The sequence below is a fragment of the Plectrocnemia conspersa genome, unplaced genomic scaffold, assembly GCF_051122295.1.
Source record: "Plectrocnemia conspersa isolate PC_06_02 unplaced genomic scaffold, ASM5112229v1 ptg000004l, whole genome shotgun sequence".
Lineage (NCBI taxonomy): Eukaryota > Metazoa > Arthropoda > Insecta > Trichoptera > Polycentropodidae > Plectrocnemia > Plectrocnemia conspersa.
In genome coordinates, this window is record NW_028277168.1 from 10367961 (window position 1) to 10389335 (window position 21375).

General features: G+C 26.9%; 1 protein-coding gene across 1 annotated transcript in view; it reads left to right on the top strand.

Moving 5' to 3' along the window:
- Window positions 1–3577: 3577 nt before the first annotated feature.
- The window catches only part of LOC148235865 (lachesin-like), a 318708-nt gene continuing 300910 nt past the window's right edge, over window positions 3578–21375 (top strand). Inside the window, exon 1 of the mRNA XM_088184853.1 lies at window positions 3578–3954. The gene's annotated coding sequence lies outside the window, so the exon portion shown is untranslated. The remainder of the gene's footprint in view (window positions 3955–21375) is intronic.

Below are 21375 nucleotides of genomic sequence, written 5' to 3' on the forward strand. Positions count from 1 at the left end.
GATAATAACTGAAAAAACATTCGTTGCAAGTAATGTAAGAAATATAGTAAAATAATAAACTAAATAAAAGAGACTGTCTTGAGAACAACTCTGTGAAAGAGAACAATGAAGGGTGAAGTCTCTTAAAACATAATAAAAACGAAGCATCAGATACGTAGATTTAAGAAGAGTATCTCAAATGTTAAATAATTTATGGATGAGAAAAAAAGATTTTTTCCGATCCTGCAGAAAAGTATTTCGACTACTTTTCTGACTTATAAAAAATCCAATAAAATAATTATAAAATTTATATGATAAAAGAAAATTACTTTATATGTAAAATAAAGCTATGGCGCCTTCAAAAGTCAATGATTGGAAATAATTTTTATTTGGAGAAGGTGAGCAAATTTCTTATGCCACGAATTTACTTAGTTTATTACCATTAATTAAACCTGTTTTACTATGATACATACCAGAAATAAAACATTAAGAACACGGTGAAATCTAATTGCCAAAGAAAGCTTTATCTCTTGTGCCGGCTAAAAAAATTATGGTTGTTGTTTAAGCATTATTAATAACAAGTACTATGCTTACGTTTGTAACGATATAAATAAAAATAGGTGTAGTGCCAAAATGTCAACGAAAACATATACAAACATTGTTTTGATAAATGAAATCGCCGAATTAAAGTACGATTTTTTGATAAGCTGATTTATTTTGTTTTAATTTTAATTTGTTTTTGAATTTTTCAAACAATTTTCTTAAAACGATAAAACTTAAAGCGGCGGTAAACGGTTATATCATATTAAAAAAATTAAGATTTCTATGACGAGTTAAGCAATGAAACATCTTTAAACTTATTGTTTTAAAATTTTGTTTCATTACCAGGCAGCGACTATTTCAATTAACTCAAGTATTTATATTTTTTGTTGAATAGGCCATATTGGTGACAAAACGTTTATTAGCATATTATTTATTCCCTTTCAGTAGCGTATGGCCTCCACTCGAATAAATCGTTGAATATTACACGCGTGTCATAAATTTGTGAATTATATTTGAGTAGCGGTGGCCGAAACACTTGAATAATGGCAAGTTCTTAAACAACCCCTGGGTAACTGTTTGGGTCCCGGATTGTTTATTCAGGGACCCTCGGCAGCCGTACGGGACTTTCTGGCGACACGCTCCTAAGCCTTGAAAGTATTGTGCCGACGAAAGTTGATAATTAATATTTAACAATAACCATGTTTATGTATTGTTTTACTATTGTGCGTATATTTTCGGCGTGAATTAATAACGTTTTCAATGAAAATTTCGGCTTTTCAAACGTTCAACGATCGTTGAGTATTAATTTCAAGCTTGGCTTTCAATATAGATTGAGAGATGCTACGCCAGGGTGTTGTCGATATTGTTTCAAGAAGATAATGTTACTATGCCACTTAAATTTATATTGAAAATACAGATTCATTTTTAATTATTTATAAATTAAAATATATTCGCTTTGTGGGCTCGTGACTAAGCACTAATTATTTTATAACATTTTCTACAAACAGAACATTACCTAGAGAAACAGACAAATATTGTTGTTTTTCATTCCGAGTTTGCTTAAATTTTTTTTTTTTATTATTATGATAGTAGATTTAAAACTTGTTTTTCAATTTGATTCATAAACAGACGATATGATCAAGCAAATGAATGCCATTATCGTACTTGACAATATAAACAGAAAAACTTAATACAAAATTAGCTTTGATTATTAGTTTCGATATTAGCTTTATAATTTAATATTTATCAATTTAATTTAATAAACGTATAAATTAAGTGTTATAATATTAGAGCTGTCTTTTTTTTAATTTACCAAATAACAGTTTTTTTATTATATTAAAAATTAAATTTTATTGACAAATTTAAACTTCTTGATTTTAGTTAAGTTACATTTAAATATGTAAAATTTAATTTTTAAAATTTTTGATTGCCACGTGTAATTAAATATAAATAATTTTATGTTAATAATACACTAATGTTTTGTTACTTTTGGCTAAAAATATAATTTATTAATAATGTAATAATACAAAAGGCACTATGTTTATTGTGTACTAAGTAAAGCAGTCGCAAAAGCCGCAAAGTTTTACTTATCGAGTCTAAAACTACATAATTCAAAGTATCTTTTAGTGGTAACAGATTGTCTTTGATAAACACTGATAGTTATTACAAGTTTGAATATAAAAATGCTATTAATTTTCATGAGAAATATATTGGTCTAAGTGCAGACTTTATATTATGTTTATTTATTTTATAATATTAAAAAAATGTTTATTGTATATGTGTAAACGTAAACGTTGAGGTGAATAAAATATAATAGTAGCTATTTTAATAATATATTGAACAGTTTTTTTATGTCTTTTATGATACATAATACAACAAACACTCGTTCCTGCACATCCATTGTCACTGATGTGCGTCAAAGAAGGAACCTAAATTAAGATAAATACATAAATTCTTATTTATAACAATACAAATAATATTATATTAGTAAAAATCTGTTACAAAGACTTTTAATTATAACGTAGTACAATATAATTTTAGAACTTTTATTTAAAATAATTCTTAGACGATCTTTTAGAATATTATTTTTTAGTTTAGGTTATATATTATTAGTATTGTAATCATTTTATATTACTTTTTTGTTGTTTTCATAATCATTCATTTGTATATTAAAAAAATAAGCTTATTTAATCATGCCTGTGCCAATTTGATCGATAACCTTTTTCTATATCTTTCTGATCATAGTTATCGTTTAATTTTCATGGGACGAATAATAACGAATAATAGTAGCTTGCAAAAAGCAATACAGAATTCTTTGGGTGCAATCTGGCTGCTTAGATAACTTCGTTGTGATCGTATTATTTTTTTAGCCAACGATGATGTACTGAATCTTTTTTGCATCGCTAGTGATTTTAGAAAAAAATAAAAATTTATAAAAAAAAATCCATGAAAATCATACATCTAGTTAATGAATTCCTTTCTTAAAAATACCCCATAAATTGTTACTCTTTCTATCATATAATTAAACAATACATTATCTGTTAATGAATTATTAGTACTACAATTATTAATATTCTAACAAATTAGTAAGTGGGTAAAATATCTAGTTAGTCCCTCAGAATCTTTAATTAATTTTTCTTATATGAAAAAAAACAATTTTTCTTAAACCACTACTAACCTAATTTTTTTTGGATAAATAACTAAAAAACTGTATGTTTTAGGCATTTTCAAGCCTTTTAAGTATATACATTTAAGATTTCTAATTTTTAATTACTTCTAATTATACACATATATATTTATAAGTACACACGCAAGAACCAACACATAGTTGTTAAGCTGTCAGTGGCGCAAGTTGGTCCAAAGGCCTCAATAAATGCTCCCGGTTCATAGTGTAGCGAAAGCGGGGGTGAGAGCCGCTTGGGTGGGGGTTTTCCATCCCCGTTCGAGCTAAAACAACCCCTAGTGCCTCAGTACCGCTCCGGCAATCGCACCGTGCGCATTTTCCCGGATAATCTGACGCGAAAACTCACGAGCTTTGTTACGATACGATGCCGGTTATTAATTCGCGATTCAAACCCTTTCGATACGGTGCCTTCTAATCATAGGTGAAAACTAATATCTATATCCCGGTACCATCGCGATATACGAAAATTAATTGTCAAATTGTCGATTGTTGTTGTTTAACTGTGAATATCGGATTATGGCTTGTGCTGTGTCGTTTTCGACAGTTTAATTTTCGCCGCCAAGTTTGTCTTCAATTACGTAGTAATTAGAGCGGGTATTTATCGGGTATTTGGTTACGGAACTAATGGCAGCGCAACCGCTGTAACCGCTACATTAGTTTAACATAAATATAAAATCAGATCTGAATATTAAATCGGTTAGAAATTTACGAGTTTGTCGATACGTCGACGACGGCGAACGTTGACAGTGGTAAGTCGTGCATTATTAAAAACTATTATTAGAATTAATACATGTATACAAATATAGACACAGAATAGCATATATTTAAAATACTCTGGATACAGTTAATAATTGTAATAATAATATTATTATTGATCATGATAAGTCCCCAAAAATAAAATAAAATAAAATTCTCGCTTGCTATATAGAAATAAATATACAATTAAATATATAAGATAAATAAATAAATTATATTTATAGCAAATCAAATTATTTTTTGTTATATATTTGATGTATAGTTTTTGAACGTGTTTGTGCATATGAATCACAATAAACGTATATTTGAAATACACTAGATATGGTTATAATATTAAATCACTAAAAAAAATTAAACATTGACAACATAAAGTAAATATTATATGTAAATAAATTAATAAAAACAGTATTTATTTTATTCTGTATATATTTTTATATTTTCATTAAACGTATGCATTCATGAAATGTCACTGAAAATCGATGATCTAAAATAATTGATTTTTCTATTTTCTCAAAAATATTTAATTATTTCTTTAACACATAAAAATTAAACAATCTAAATAATTTTAATAATGTTATAAAACAACTACATGGTCACTAAATAACTAATCATTGAAAACGTCAAAAAGTAATTCAAACTAATTTGTTGAACCGTCTGTTAAAATATATATATATATATATATATATATATATATATATATATATATATATATATATATATATATATATATATATATATATATATATATATATATATATATATATATATATATATATATATATATATAGTCTTGCTAATAATCTTACAGATTATTTGTCGTTCCCATAGACATAGTTTATAAAGAACAAAATAATAATGAATCAGTTTAAATTTACAATATTAAAAATATATAAAAGCCTTACATAATTTATTTTACTTTGATTTTAATTTATATTTTGTAATTACACCACTATAGTATGTACATAAATATTATATGTTTAATTTTTATGTGTTCTAACAACGGATATAAGATAAATATTTTGGTTGAATTAGTACTGATAATATATGTAAACCTAATAACACGTACCGGGAAAACTATGGAGGAAATTAAGGTTGTATTATTAAATATTTATGTTGAACGTACAGCGCATATAGTCGTTTTTGTAACAAAAACAAGCTTACAATTAAACGCGGTCTGAGGTACGTGTAATCTTTTTAATCATGCGGCGCTTAAGCGGTTAATGAAAATTTCTTCAGCGTTACGCTAGACGGGTTTTTGCGAAAACCTTGAATTATTTATATAAAACGCTCTTCAATTATACTGAATAGCTTTACTGTGTTGAAATATATTGTTTTAAAAAGTTAAAAATAATAATAATAATAATTTATTTGATTTATATGTCAACAATGTAAAGTATTTATATTAAAATAATAATTTAAATATCCTTTTATGTTTGCTATTGTTTAACCAAAAGGGCTAAATGTTTACCTAGATTTGGGATTTCAGAAACTTATTTTACACCATTCATAAATAATATTTTCCTGACAATCTCTGCTTCTTATCAGCTTTGGTATTTAAAATAATGATAACACTTATAGATGCTTTTATGTATTGAAAATATTTATTTAAAAATTAATGTTATTTTATATTTTTACATAAAAAGTCTTTAAACAAAATTAAAGTAATTTAATGTAAACTGAATTATCAGGCTCTTTTTAGAAAGGCATTGAAGTCTGATTTATTTGTCTAAAAAATAGTAAAAACATTTTTTTAATAAGATAATTTTATTGTAATAAATATAAACAGTTAAATATTTGTGAGCTCTGTGTGTTTTTCTTATTCTGTATTTTTTTTTGTAAAATAATACATTATGTATAAATCTAAATAATAAAAAACTGTAACACTGTAGATAATAATAATTTGGAGCACACTTGCACTAATATAAAATCAATATGCGAATGAATACGTATCATATCAGATAAAATATCTAAGTTTTGACCTATATTTTCATCGAAGCCTTGTCGCATAGGTACTTACAGTTTTTATCTACAGTATACACAATTTATAAAATTGAGTTCCAAGCACACCTTGGGCCGTATATTATGGCCCACTTCATAAGTGTGTATTGACCCGTGTCTGCATTGACTCCTATACATACACATATATATAAAATCGAAGAAAGTTTACAAAAGCTACCCCCCGGTCTATTCAACAAGTCTATCGACACTGCGGCATCTTTCCTCTCTCTCAGGAGAAAATGTTTATGAAAATTGTTTTCACAACAATACCTCCTTACAATGTATTGCTTATTATTATTATTATTATTATTAATAACAATTTTAATTTTGCGAATATTGCGTCCCCCCAAGCCGATAGTCGATTAAAGTCGATTAAATTTCGATAAATGCGTCATAGCGTACGCATGTGATTGTTGTGGTTTAATTTTGAGCAGAGTAGGTACAATAATACGATATCGATTGTCGTTGAAATTATACACGATTAAGCTAAATTAAGTACACGGGGAAAAGGTATCGTTTTATTGCCGACGTAAAGTTTTATTAATACACAGGTATTAATTAATAAACGACGTAGTACAATAATACGCTGCGGAATATTTTATTCTTTTATATATAAGCTAATTATATTTTAGGTACGTTTCTAAAAAAATTCAATTTGAATTTAATATTAATTGAAAACATTTAATAATTAAATAATTTAAATTTATAAATAGAAAAATTAAAATCAGATTTGTTATGTATTTATGCACATATTTTTGAATATTTAACTTAATTTAGATATGCCTTACTAAATAGGATATGAGATTTTCTAGTGTGCCATATATATAATATATTTAATTAAATATAAAGATTCTGTTTTATTAATTAACATGGGAAAAAAGGCAGATGGTAATATTTGCCCATTACATAATTATATTTCAAATAAATAGCTAAAAATAGGAAATAGGTTAATATTGACATATACTTATAATTTGAAATCATATTATTAGAATGTATATTAAATACTGTGAGACGTATTTTTTATCTAGGAAAAATACATTAAAGGAAATATTACAACAAAGAAATTTAAAAATAAATAGTGGAATAGAATTTATTCACAAATGATTTACTAAAAATATATTGACTTATCTATTTTAATAATATTAACTTTTATATAGTATTTAAAGTGATTTTTTTGTATAGAAATATGTTTTTTAATGCTTATCAATATACATGTTTTTATATGGAAATCCTTTATTTAGTTGTAAGATATATAAAATATGAAGTAAAATATCTAAATTTAAATTTATTAAAATATGTTCATAAAATAAAAAAATATTATACATTTTTGGTGAATAAATATAAGATCTTCTCTATTAGCTGAGATAGTTTATTATTAGAGAATTGTCAATATTATATATGTATAACCTAGCTTGATTTTAAATACATATTGCTATATTCATCTGTGAGATTCGGAAAATCTAGGTTTTCTTAATTTGTGGTGATCAATCGAAATTATATTTATATAATAATCAATAGTTCTAATTTTCCATACACAGTTAAAAATCACCAGTTGAAAAACACTATACTCTATATAAGGTTCTTCAATCCTAGTTATTTTACGTTAATAGTCAGCGACTAATACCACTATCGTGCTGGTAAATCTATTTCTATAAAATATGAATATCATGATAGGTTATACCAATGTATTAAATAATATATATTTTACATGTAAGCCTACATATATCAATACAAATACAAACATAAATATATGTAGCTATATAAAGGCTTTTGTAATACGTTAATATTAAATACAAATAATAATAAAATACATATGTATGCTAACTACCTTACATAATAAATTTAGATAAACTCCTTACAGCAATTGCCGAAAGCACCTATAAATATTTTTGGATTTGGGTACCATTGAATGTTTGTATATTCAACATGGACAATAGATTATACAAAAATATTGTTATTAATACTAACCTCATATAAGTCTCATATTTTTCAATTTTAATTTATATTATAAGTAGATTAGTAATTATCATTTTGTCTGTTTATTACATAATTTTTGTAATCAGAAACCATATTTAAACATAGACAGTTTTTATTGTTTTTTTCTACTTTTAGAATATCTTTCGTATATATATACACGAGATGATATAAGGGATATATGGACTAGTTCGACTAATGACTACAAAGTTATATAGTTACTTCAGAATATAAAACTATAATTCAATCAACATTCTTGAAGGTCAGATTTAAGGGGCTAAACAAGCAATAAATAAGTTGGCAATTTTTTCTCCTGATGAATTTTTATAATTTATGAATGTTTCTACAAAATTTTAATTCGGATTTAAGTAATTTAAATATATAAATAAAATAATCGAAATTACAATAATATTAAAAAAAAAATTGTATTTTAAATTAAGATTTAGTACAAGTTGCTAATTTATAACCATTATCTGGAACACAAGATAAATGAAAAAGTATTAAATAAAACTTAAGATAAATTGAGCAAAAATACATATACATAAATAATTTAATCAAGTTATTTAACCTAAGACTATTTTTTTTACTAGAAAACTAGGGATTTTAAGAAATATATTTATGCCTTTCAATTAGATATGCTTAAGAATTTTATAGTTATACTCGTAATTTAATTTAAGTTTGGTCTTGTCGCAGCCACCAATTCTGGAGTTTAGTAGATTTATAAGGTTTCGCTTAGTATTTTTTGGTATGTTTATGTCAACGTTTTATCATTGAAATTAAAAATCTACTATAAAGTTTTGTAAGGTACGTTTCAAAATTGTGTTATGTGATATTTATATTGCTTTATATAAAGTGATTTAGAGCTTAGAAAAAATACTAGTATTACTCACAATGGGCTAAGTCTAATTATTTGTATTATATAGAAAAATATCATTTTGTTTTGTTATTGCTTTTCTTATGTTATGTTATGTTAGCAAGCCATTATTTGGAACTTAGTTTCGCGATATTTTTAGTGAATTTAAGCTTAATGGCATGAAATACATTTTTTTATACAATTAAAAAAATGTGTTGGAAGTTGAGCACGTCACAACTCATGATATTAATTTAATCCACTCGTAGGGAATAAATAACAGATCATTTTTCACAGAACATTCAGATACTTTCCTATATAGTTTAATAACTTTGCCTAGGAAATGTGCTATGATGAGTGTTAAAATAAAAATATTAAATAATCATTATAATAACTGGATTTGTGATTTTGATTTATATTGAAAACACCAATGCATTCATCATTAAGTAATAATTTAAATTAAGCTAGGATTGTTTTTTAATACCTAATAAAAAACAGTTAAAAAAATATTTATTGTTACCAGATTGTTACTTTAAAAAATATGAAAAAAATATTTGAACATTAAATAATGATTTTTGTAGATATTTTGACTTGGAAAAATATTACAAAAGTTTTTTGATATGAACTTTAGTTAAATATGATAAACTTAAAGTTTATTATTGATTTAAAATGAGTATATCGTCGTGAACAAATATATACAGTTTATACAACAGTTTTCTCAAACCATATTTGTTATTTTTGGATTAGCTTGTAAACATATGTAAACATACATTTTCTATAAATTACCCAAAAAAAGTTCAAATGTTACTGATTACCACCAAACACTTCTAAAACCCTAAATTTAAAATGAAATGACATTTAAATTAAAATAAAAAATATTTTATTTTTGGAATTTTTTAATATTATCGATATTTTTTTAATATTCAATTAGTATTTAATATAATCACATTTATCATTTTTGCTTAATTTTAAAATTAATTGCTTTACATTAAAACACGTGTTTATAAAAACTAAAGTTTATTTTAAGCATTTTATTTTTAATTCAATTTACAAATGCTACAAAAATTACAGACTATCTATACTGAAAATTTCTAGCTTTTAAAACAAATTATACTTTTGAAAATTTTGATCGACAAGATTTTTATAAATGCTCAATTGCACTAATATTTTTACTATAACTTTCTCTCTATAAACAAAAGTAATAAGTGATTATATCCAAAAAAATAACTTGAGTTAAGTATTAACTATAATATTCTTTATAAACTAACTATTTAAAATCAAGTTTATATTTGTTTAAATTAGTAAAAATAATTAAAATTTAGTATTACTTATCTCTAGTTTTATAACAATATAAAATTAGATTTATTATATTTATAAAAAAATAATAAACCAAGATTAAATACCTAATCATAAATTATCAATTTATTACTGCGATCTTTATTTTATGCGTTTAAACTTATTATGATAAATTATGCCACGTGCGAAATAAATCGAACGAATAAAAAAATGTTATTATTATATTATATTCAACCGCCATACATTAAGCTGGCAAGCTTAAACGAAAACAGGTGAAGCGTTTTACGAGTTTTTGATACACCAAAAAAATACACAATTTTTTCTACATACACACCTATAGGTGTTCATCTATATATACATAGGTATACGCTTCTCGCCACCGATAGGTTTTTCTTCAATTTCCTCGTATAAATCAGGCTGGAGGCGGGCGTCAGATTTACCGCGGGCCTCGGTAAAAATGTTATTGGCAACATAACGCGATCTTGATTAATGATTGAATGTCGATTAACCGAGTGAAACCTTCGACGCCGCCGGGGGTGGAAAATGTTTTATTTATGCACCCCCTCGGGTTACACGGGTATGCTTTTATTCGGTGATTGACATAATTTCGCGCTCGTCTCTGCTACGCCATACTACGACGCTACGTTACGTACTTTGTTCTGTGTAGTTTCTACCCCTTCGCGCGGATTCGCTTTTAATTGCATATAATTTTAATTTGCCAATTAGCCCTGCCGTTACGGCGGTGCAAATTAAACCGTGAGTTTCCCATGTACTGTGAGATGTGTGTAGTTAGTTTGGTAGTGAATTTTAGCAGCTGATGTCGTGTTTGTTGCTGCTGATTATCAATTAAAATGTTTAAATAATGTTTTATGTAAGATAAAGATGGTTTAATTGCACTGCTAAATTTATATGATGAATACAAGGCTAGTAAAACTGACAAAGCCTGCGTGAAAAGTGAGATTTCACTGATACATAGTATCAAAACTGTGCCTGCAGTAACATGAAGTTTTTGGTTCATAAGCAACTTAGACCACTGCGTGGACTAAATTGGACCTCCTACCTTAGCGATCGCGGATGAGAACCGGCGCAAAATTTAAACATAACCAATTTAATGAGACGGATGTGGCAGATCATGGATATCGTGTCCAAAGTGGTAGCGTCTGTAACAAATGTAAATGAAAGATCATCAACTATGTCCTTTAATCAAAAATTATAATGAAAAAGTGTTAAAATAAACAATGAAATTCAATAAAAAAAATTAAAAACATGACACGTGTATTTTAAAATAACTTATTTAGTAAAAGTAAATGCAAAACTATTGCACAGTGTGATTGGAGGATTTTTTAAGACTTTTATTATCTTAATCATTCCAGTTTACAGACGAACTATATGATGTACGCTCTAATTTCGGGTAATTCAGATCAAACAAATGTTTACAGTGTAGTTCAAACAATCGAATGGCTCCAACAAGTGATGGAGTAATAAACTTAAATCTAACACGTAATAGAGTTTCCGGGCCGGAACAAAACGATGCGTGTTAGTAGACATTACACCCCCATACGTATGTTCCACGGGCCCGTTCGTTCGACGGTCTAAACAATTACCTCCATTTACATAACACACCACGAATTCAATCACAAACACCCCGTGGCCGAGGAGCGAGACAGGAATCGCCCACATGGCGAACAGTTTCGAAAAGTCCGAACTCACGAGGGCGGAAAATCAAAGATACAACACACGGCCCGGGCCCGTATCGAATAACTCCGGAAAGTGCCGGGCAACCCTCGTCCCCTATTTATTGAGAGGCGACAAACCGGCCCCGAATCCGCCCCTCTCAAATATCAATGGGTCTCGTTTAATGGCCTCATGAAAATGAAATGAAACGCTCCGGGAAAGAAAAAAAAAACTCGGGGCGAAAGGCAATAATGTAGAGCGTGGCGCGTTCCGGTACGGGCTCGGCGCCTGGGACGCACGCACTCTTCCAGACTTTATAATTGTGTGTTTCGGTTCATAAATTGTGACGTTTCAAAGTTTATTAAATTATAAGTATAATAAGGATCTGCTATATTGAAATTGAAAAAAAATCATTATATTTTTTTTACCTTTCTTCTATCACTTCTACCTTGTAAAATATTTTTCTATTTACGTCTTCTATGATTCTGGTCTAAACTTAAGGTTAAGTTTGCATTTCTTGGCTTCGACTCAAAAAAATAGTATATTTTTAACACACATAAAATATGACGTCAGCTATATGTGGATGTAAAAAAGGCATATGATGGTACAACGTGCAGTAAGTATCAGAGAAATTCACACGGATGTTTGAATTAATTCTAAATGAAACTAAAGATCGACACATTAAAACCGCTTTACATGATTATTTTAAGCTTTTCTAATACATTGGAATAGTGAAAACAGACACATTACTCTAAAAGTCATGCCAGATGCATGCAGATTAAATTTCTTTCATTACAAAATTTAAAAGAGCGATGACCGAAGCTTTCAGATGTTGGAGAAAGCTGCAATGATACTGCTTCACAAAACCCTATGGTTTTGTAAAATATATTTGGTAATTCAAAATACTATTAAGAATGTTCTATTGCCATATACACTGAAATCTCTTTGTAACGAATACCGAAATAACGAAATTCCCAGTATAACGAATCTTCAATTTGTCCCCGAAAAACTTTCATACAAAATGTTTTCATTGTAATGAAAACTAATCTCAGTATAACGAAATATTTTGATACGAATTTAAGAATGATGTTACAATTTGACACAATATTTATCCGAATTCAGTTCGTTCTTGGAGTGTGCCTGATATTCATAAGCGACATTCAATGTGTTTGCCGACCCTCCAAACTTTTTTATAAAACATTTTTTTACAAATTTTATTGCATTTTTAACGATCTTTCAATCTCATGAGAAGGGATTTGATGCTGTAGTTATATGCTAATTAAAAATAAAATAAAAATATATCATCATTCTTACATTCAATGTAACAATTTTTCAGTATAACGAAATTTTTTCTTTGGTCCCGTGAACTTTGCTTTAATGAAGTTTCACGTATCTATTTTTCGGTGTCTTTATAAATCTAACCGTACTGCACTTGTAAGATAAGTGCATATAACTATTTAAACTATTATATTACTATGCAACAAAGATATTGTTCAATGTATGTAACAAACATAAAATTCAATAATAATGGGAGGAGATTATTTTAAGACTAATATCATTTACTATTAAAAGTCTTTTTACTATATTTATTCACAATGAAATTTTGCATTGCCAAATTGTTTTAGAAATATTAATTAGTTAAGTCAAATGGCGTATTTACCGGATATATTTATATATTTGATATGTGTTTTTCTTCTATCTATAAAATACGATTTTTATAAAAAATATTTGATATGTTAAAATAATTTTCAACTTAATTGATTTTTATCAGGAATTTAATTGTAAATTAAACGATTGTAAGCTTAAAAAAAATTATTATTGGTTAAAAAAAGATTGAGAACCACGCCTTTTTTACATTACTCAGAAGATGCCAAGGATCATTTCCCTTTTATTCGATAACTGTGAATTCGATTTCCAGGGCAAAAATTTTACATCTATATCGGAAAAGTGTATTTACATATACAAACGACAGTAAAGCGAAAACTATAAAAAATAATTACATCTTCTATATTGGTTTTGAAAGACATATTAAATCGAAATATAGATTAAAATATATGTTTTTATATAAATTATAGTTTCACTTAGTTATACCTATGTTTCGTAATGCTATATTATTACTTAAAATGACAAGGACATATTGCTACAATTGTAAAAAAATATTCTGCAAAATAATGAAGGTTTTTTATAATTTGATACAATTAAAAACTTTATAACCTTTTAAAAGGCTCAAATTTATTCTAGAAAATATTATTGTTATAAGTACATTTTTAAGCAAAACTATACATTAAATATTAATTTTTGCTTATTAGCAAATACATTTACTTTATTTCTTACTATTGTATATTTTTTTACTACAATTCATTAAAATTTATATAAAAATATCAAACCCCGCGTTACTGTTTTTCACACTCAATAGTGTATGTATATAATGAATTAAACCATCTATTATATATATGAAGTGCACAACTAACTTGATTATTTATAGAGCAATCGACCTTGGCCGTCAGACTATTCAGTTTAATTTTCATATCTCCGTAATCCCTTAAAGGCCCGAATTCTGCAGAAAGGTCCCTGAACTTGTCGGTTATCTATGATAAATTTGCTCTCAGATATAATGACCAAACAATAGTTAGTTAAATTTATAAACCGTGTCTTTATTTTACAAAGTAGGTATATTATTTATTTATGAAAGGATTCATACGTATATATATTTATATATTGAAATTAGATTTTATCTAACATATTTTTATAAATACAAGACTTGATAGCGGCTTGGCTTCTTTTATTGACAAACCTTACTCACGTTTCATTATCTGAAGTTACTCTCATTTATCCACGCTCTAAATTTAATATATCAAACGCCAGACTTGCTCAATATTTTGACTTTCTCTGTTGTAGTGGAGGAGGTGATCACAATAAAGATTATATTACCTAATAAATCATTATTGGACCTATCTAAATATAACGCCTATACTGGAGTTTTGGTTGTGAAGATAAGTAATGGTATGATACTGATGAAAAAGATGTTTTACTCAATTGACAACACTGCCGTAATGTAATAGTAATTATTGAATCTATTAAGTTATTGCTGCTGTAATTTGATACTTACATATTTGTGGCAAAACTGTAACAAAATAAAGTCTTAAATTTAAAGCAGAAAGGAGTAAGATTTAAATAAATAAAAATGTAAATATCATCCGTTTGTAAAAAAATTAAGCAATTAGCTATTGATAGATATTGTCAAAAACTATTTAGAACGAAAATGTAGGTTATTAACTGATTAAACGTTATAACGTTGAATCAAGAAATTTTGTAAAATGCTTACCAAATGCATCGAATTCCACTGTAAATACGTTCTTTAAAGGTATTTTAAATTACTCTTACAATTAAATGCTTGTTATATTTTTATTTTAACTTTAAAATGTCGTCTTAAAGCAAGATATATAATTCTTCATTATACATTTTTATGAAAATCACGAACGCTGTTTTATAGTCTCCCGGCGCATAATTTGCATTATGTGGGAGCGGCAGATTATAAAGGTTTTTTAAACAGGACGCTTAAGTGGGAGAAGAAGTATAAAAAAATATACATATGTACATATATGCTATACTGTTATTTTCGTACCATCAAATAAAAGGCAGCGTCCGCTTTGCCTGGCCATCCATCCATCGTGAAGTGTCTTTTGCGGAAAGGGACACGATGCAGCTGACAAAATATGACTTTGGCATGAAAATGAGCGAGGAAAATAAAATGCACGGTCCTGAATCCAGAAGCTGGATATGTCGTTATCTCCACACATTATCTCCACACATTTTACGTTCGTGGAAGACGTTCGTCCGCTCTCTCCACATCTCGTAAAACGTCTTTCCTACAAATGATCGAGGTGCTTTTACCGCGTTCCGTCCGAGCGAGAAATCTCAGTGTGCATTTTTAATGCAGCGGAGAAAAATAAACAACAATTTTTATATAGACACTATGATGGTGTAACTAGAATATACAGAGTGATCCATTATAAAAATAAAAAATATTTATTTTTGAACATTTGGGTAAAAAATATAATTCATAATATATTTTAAGGTTAACCAAATTATGTCCTTTTGTTTTCTCTGATATTCGACATTATTAAATTTAAACAACTTTATAATCCATCCTTTTGATTTTTGAAATTTTTCGTATATTTTTATACACAATCTTAAAGTGACCGAAATATGAGAAGTCTGAGATGTTATTATATAAGTGGGACGACAGCTATTTATTCAGTGACAAAAATAACCATACAACACTTGATCCCTTGGATCATGCTCATTTACTTGGCTTTGTTTAGAAGGATTTTAAGCATAAATCAGATTCATGCTGACGATAGCAAATTATTAATTTATTATTACTTATATTGGTTAAGACGTATTGGGTTATCTTTATGTTCTGTTGAAAACTGAACGTTCCTTAAAATATTTAAAAAATACTTATCTCACCTCTCACGATTCTTCGCCTTAAAGATACTTCATAAAATATATTTTTTTAATAAAAAAATAAGGTTTATATTAATTTATTAAAATAGTCTTTTATTGCTCATTTTAATTGACATCATGATGTAGACATTGTATTTATTTAAAAAAGAATATACAATATATTAGGCATTAATTCAGGTTATCAATTAAAATTGTGAGTAATGTTTCAAACGTTTATACACTAATAGTGAGATATAAAACATTTTATTTTATTTAAATGCAATTTTTATTAAACAAAATATTCTTGTTTTAAAATAAAATATTTTTATAACGATTTAACAACAAATGAATCAGTTGTTATGAAAAATGTGTATTTTTAAAAGTTGTAAAGTCGTCTAAGTCTTTTATTTTATCACAATAATATAATATGTTTAAAAATGTGATAATCTGTTGATATGGAAGATGAGGCAAAATTTCTAATCCTCAAAAAATGCTTCCATATTTTTAATAATTAAGAAATAACAGAAACATTTCTATTTTTGCTTTTCAGTCAGTTCATACGATACTCATTTGTCCACATTTTTTTATTGCATTTAGTTGTGAAATGGTTACGGGAGATACTATTTAGTTTGCTACGAGTGTCGAAACAGTGTTTGTGGATTAGTTTCAATGGTGTTTCTTAAATGATTTTATCAACGACAAGTGGAGATCTTTCACGGTGTTTATTTTTAAGGTAAGATTTTAAGGTTTATATCGTTAATAATAAATTAATCGAACCAACTCTTTACAGTCATTTGACAACAATATTGATATTTCTTGCGGCCTGGGTTGCATTGTGTTTCACTTTGAGTTTATGCATAAAAAATATAGGTTATTTGTTTGTCTACATAAGTGCTCACCAACGTTTTTGAGAAAAGGGCCAGATTGATTTTTTTTAAAACCTGGGGGACGAGATAAAAAATAAATTCTCATTCCGATTAGAATCCAACTAGTATTCATTGCAAATTAGACATATGCATTTGTCTTTGTTTTTCACAAAAAAAAATGAATTGATTACTGCTCGTTAAATACGCGACACTCAGCGTCTAGTTTCATTGTCTTTGACATCATTATATTGGGGCACTATAATTTAATGAATTTCAATAGAAATTTTAAAAACAAAATTTGCATATTCTGTTTTATAAAAATTGTGGGAGTTCATAACATACCTCAAATAGAGAAATCACCGCTTATCGCTATTATTATTTCTTTCAAGCTATCACAATAATCAAGTGATGTGTACACTGCAAACTAAATATTTTTTATTTGGCCTCTGTTTTGCCTAAACTATCCTCTTTTTAGAATAGAATTAGAATTTCAATAAATGAAAGTCTCCGGGGAATTTTCGAGTAAACGAACATCTGGTCGCTTTCAACGCCGAATTCTCCGAAAATACTAAAACTCTGGTTATATCAAAAACCCAACTTTTTTTACTTTGGGACCATCAAATTCCGATGTATAAATTGAAATATAGCTGCCATGAATTCACATCCAAATAACAAAATTATATGAAATTAATATATCCTATGTGAATTATTTATACGCAGAAATCGAGAACTTTTAGAAGAACGGATGAAAATCTTTGGTTGGCCAGATTCGGCCTGTAGTCCGTATTATGGTGACCACTAGTCTGTACTTTTATGCAAAAGCCTAAAAAACATATCTGACTGCGAATATTAAAAAAAAATAAAGAACGCATTACCCCATATAAAATAAATAAAAAAATATAATATTGTAATTGGCTACGAACTTCTTCTTCCAGTCGTAGTAAATTTACCAATAAATAAAAATCAGCCATTTGATAGGCTAACTATATATATAGTCCCGAGAAGTATTTTTAAAAAAAATGTTGAACAGCAGGCAGCTTTCAAAAGTTTTTAACTGGTTGCAGAAGCAACCTCATCGTGTGATGCGGGTATCTAAACAGTTTTTATGGATTATCTTTAACAGTGTTTTCTATATTTTCTATCAATTTAATATTACTAGCAAGATTTTTTTTGAACCAACGCCTCAAAGATCTCTAGCTCACAAAATCCTCACTAATTCCCAAATGGATATTTCTCTGTAACCTGTGTTGTGTTGTGTTATAATTTTAACTCGTACTAACAATGATACGTAAACATTTTGGCAAAACCACAATGCATAGGATCCAAAAAAATACATATTTTATAATAACGTATTGGTATAAAAATAGTACGTTTTTGACTAAGTAAAAAAAGAAATGATATTAAAAAATAATATATATATAGTTATTTAAAAGTCTAACCGCTCTTTAAAAATAAATTAATTTCTACAATAACGAGTATCTATTAAATATTATTTTAACTTTTAGCAATCGCTCAATATATTTTTCAGTTACTAGTGTTTTTTTATTTGTTATTATTGAATTCAACTTTTTTTATAAATAAAATATATAAAATATTTACTTAACAGAAAAAGCATGAAAAATATATATGAAAAAAATGCCTTATTCAAATGTTAAATAATCCGTAAAAAATATTTGTTATTCTTGTCATATTAACATTTTTTAAAAATACAAAAATATTGGATTTTAATATATGTGGCGTTAGGAATACCAAGATGTTTTATTTATATATAGTATGATATTAATATAAACCATCCCTGCTGTATAGTGATATGAAGTAACTAAAAGCTACCATAGAATAGTTATTAATGAATAAAATAGATGTAATCAAATAATAGATTTATAATAAATATATAAATAAACAAATTAAATACATAATTACAATTAAATGCTTAAAGTGATTGAAGTAATTAGGTTTGTAGATAAATATACGCTAATGACTTGATTTGTTAGATAAAGATTTTAATTTTGGTGTATTTTTCATATCTATCTAAGATAATGTAACTATAGTGTAATATTATCTATTATTTTATAAGCTCTTAGAGATATTTTTTGTAATCGACTTTGTTAGTATGTTATTCTTAAGCTTTTAGGAAATTATTTTATACAAAAATAATATTGTTGAGGTTTCCCTCAATATTTTAATTTTTAATAAATAATTATTCTGAACTAAAAATAGTCTACACACTATTTTAAGTAATTCTTTAAATTCGGGTTTATCTAATAAGATAAATGAAAATATTTTTATATTCTTTGATCTTTTTTACAGTATATTTTTGAAAAAGATTTTTTTATAATTAAATTAAATAAAAAATAGTAAAAATTATGTAATTATATAGTTTATCTTTCATAAAATAATATTTATTTTTTATTTTTCATAACTGAATGTTTAAAAAAAACACCAATTACACATAGGCTTTGGCTTATTTATATTTACGTGTTTCATTCATCGTGTTAAATTAGAAAACATCTATAAATAAATTGATAACACGTTTGAATGACCCTTGTCATGCGCGTGCCCCTTTGGACTTAATTAACTTAATTGATGGGCCAATCACTTAATGGGCAAACACAGAAGTGCTATAGACATTTTTGTCTTGCACACTTTTCGACCGCTTACCTGCCAGAAGGCAGTATTAATGCTCCCTCTGCCATAATGAAAAGTGGAAATCATAAGGTAATTAACTTATTGACCATAAACACGTGCACATATATTTTACCTTTACAAGCATCGCGAAGGCGAGTTATTATGTCTAAAAATAAATATATAATAAAATTACACAAACGCTCACGCAATACCCTAGGAGTCAATAACGAAATTGACGAATTTTCGAATAATGACAAAATTTAATTCTTAGTCCCATTATAATACCATTTTGCCATAATATTATTAAGTAATGTAAATAAATTTATGTGTTTTATTATGTAATGATTCGTATTCGATTGTAATACAATATGACAAAAGCATGAAAAGGAATAAAAATAACAGTGAGAAATATCACCAAAGTGGATCATATACCTACTTACAATACATAAACGTATGTACATAAAGGCAATTCACTAATGTTGTCTTATTGTTTTTATTCACTTTTAAATAAAAATCTTCTGCCTTATTTACAGCTCGATGTATCTATAGATCTGCTAAATAAAAATATTATTAAGCAAAACATGCTTTGATAATATTCTGCATACTTTATAGTAAATTAGAACCATTTACCCAAAAACTCTCAGCTACCTTTACATACACCAGATAATGAAGAGATTACCGAGTCGCGGTACGATGTCAAAAGGTTTATTTTTCTGATATCAATCTCGATTCTTCGGGTCTTTTTTACTTTCTATTTTCTCATCTGCCCTTCCACCACTCCATCGTGCTTTACCGGGCGCAAAATTGACAGCTTCATCCAAAATAACATTTCATTTCTCTAAAAGGAATTCGACGCACTGCTGTTGTTTTTCTTTTATTTATATATTATATCATTATTTTCATTTACGATAGCTCTTAATGTGCTTAAATTATAAATTAGAATCGCGCAAACTGTGCTAACTTATATCATATAAATTTCCAAAGTGAAATGAAGTTTCGAAAGTTTCCAACATATGATATTATTATACGGAAAATTCAGTTTTCACGACCCAAACCGGTTAATTTCGCATAAAATTTAACCGTGAACACCAATAGCCATTGTAGCATACATTACGCCATAATAAGCGTAAAATTGGACGTCCTTGTATTATACGATTTAAATAATAGTTATTCGATGTTAATTATTATTCAAATTAAGCAATAACGCATAAAAAATAATAGTTCGATTTATGTAGCACTAAGCACCGGTAAGTAATTAATATTATGCATTGTTCTGCATCAAATAACTAATTAAAATAAAATTGTGTTATATTGTATGATTTTTATAATGTTTGTTAATTAAAAATATATTTATATAATATTCAGATACTAAATATTATGTAAAATATTTTGAGACTTTTATATTATAAAAACATTGTAAACAACATAAAAATAATATCATAAAACAAGTTAGTAGAAAGTAAACAATAGCAAATTAAACAAAGAAGTCGAGTGAAAATGTGATATTTTTTAGATTTTTTCAAGTATACAAAGCAAAAATATGCTAATATTAATACTAAATATTTTTTGTGTATACTTATTATTTAATATTTATTTAAAACTGATTTTTATTGAAAACGTAATTGCAATATCGCAATAAATAATATATTTGAGTAATGTATCGAAGTATATTCGCGGAAGTG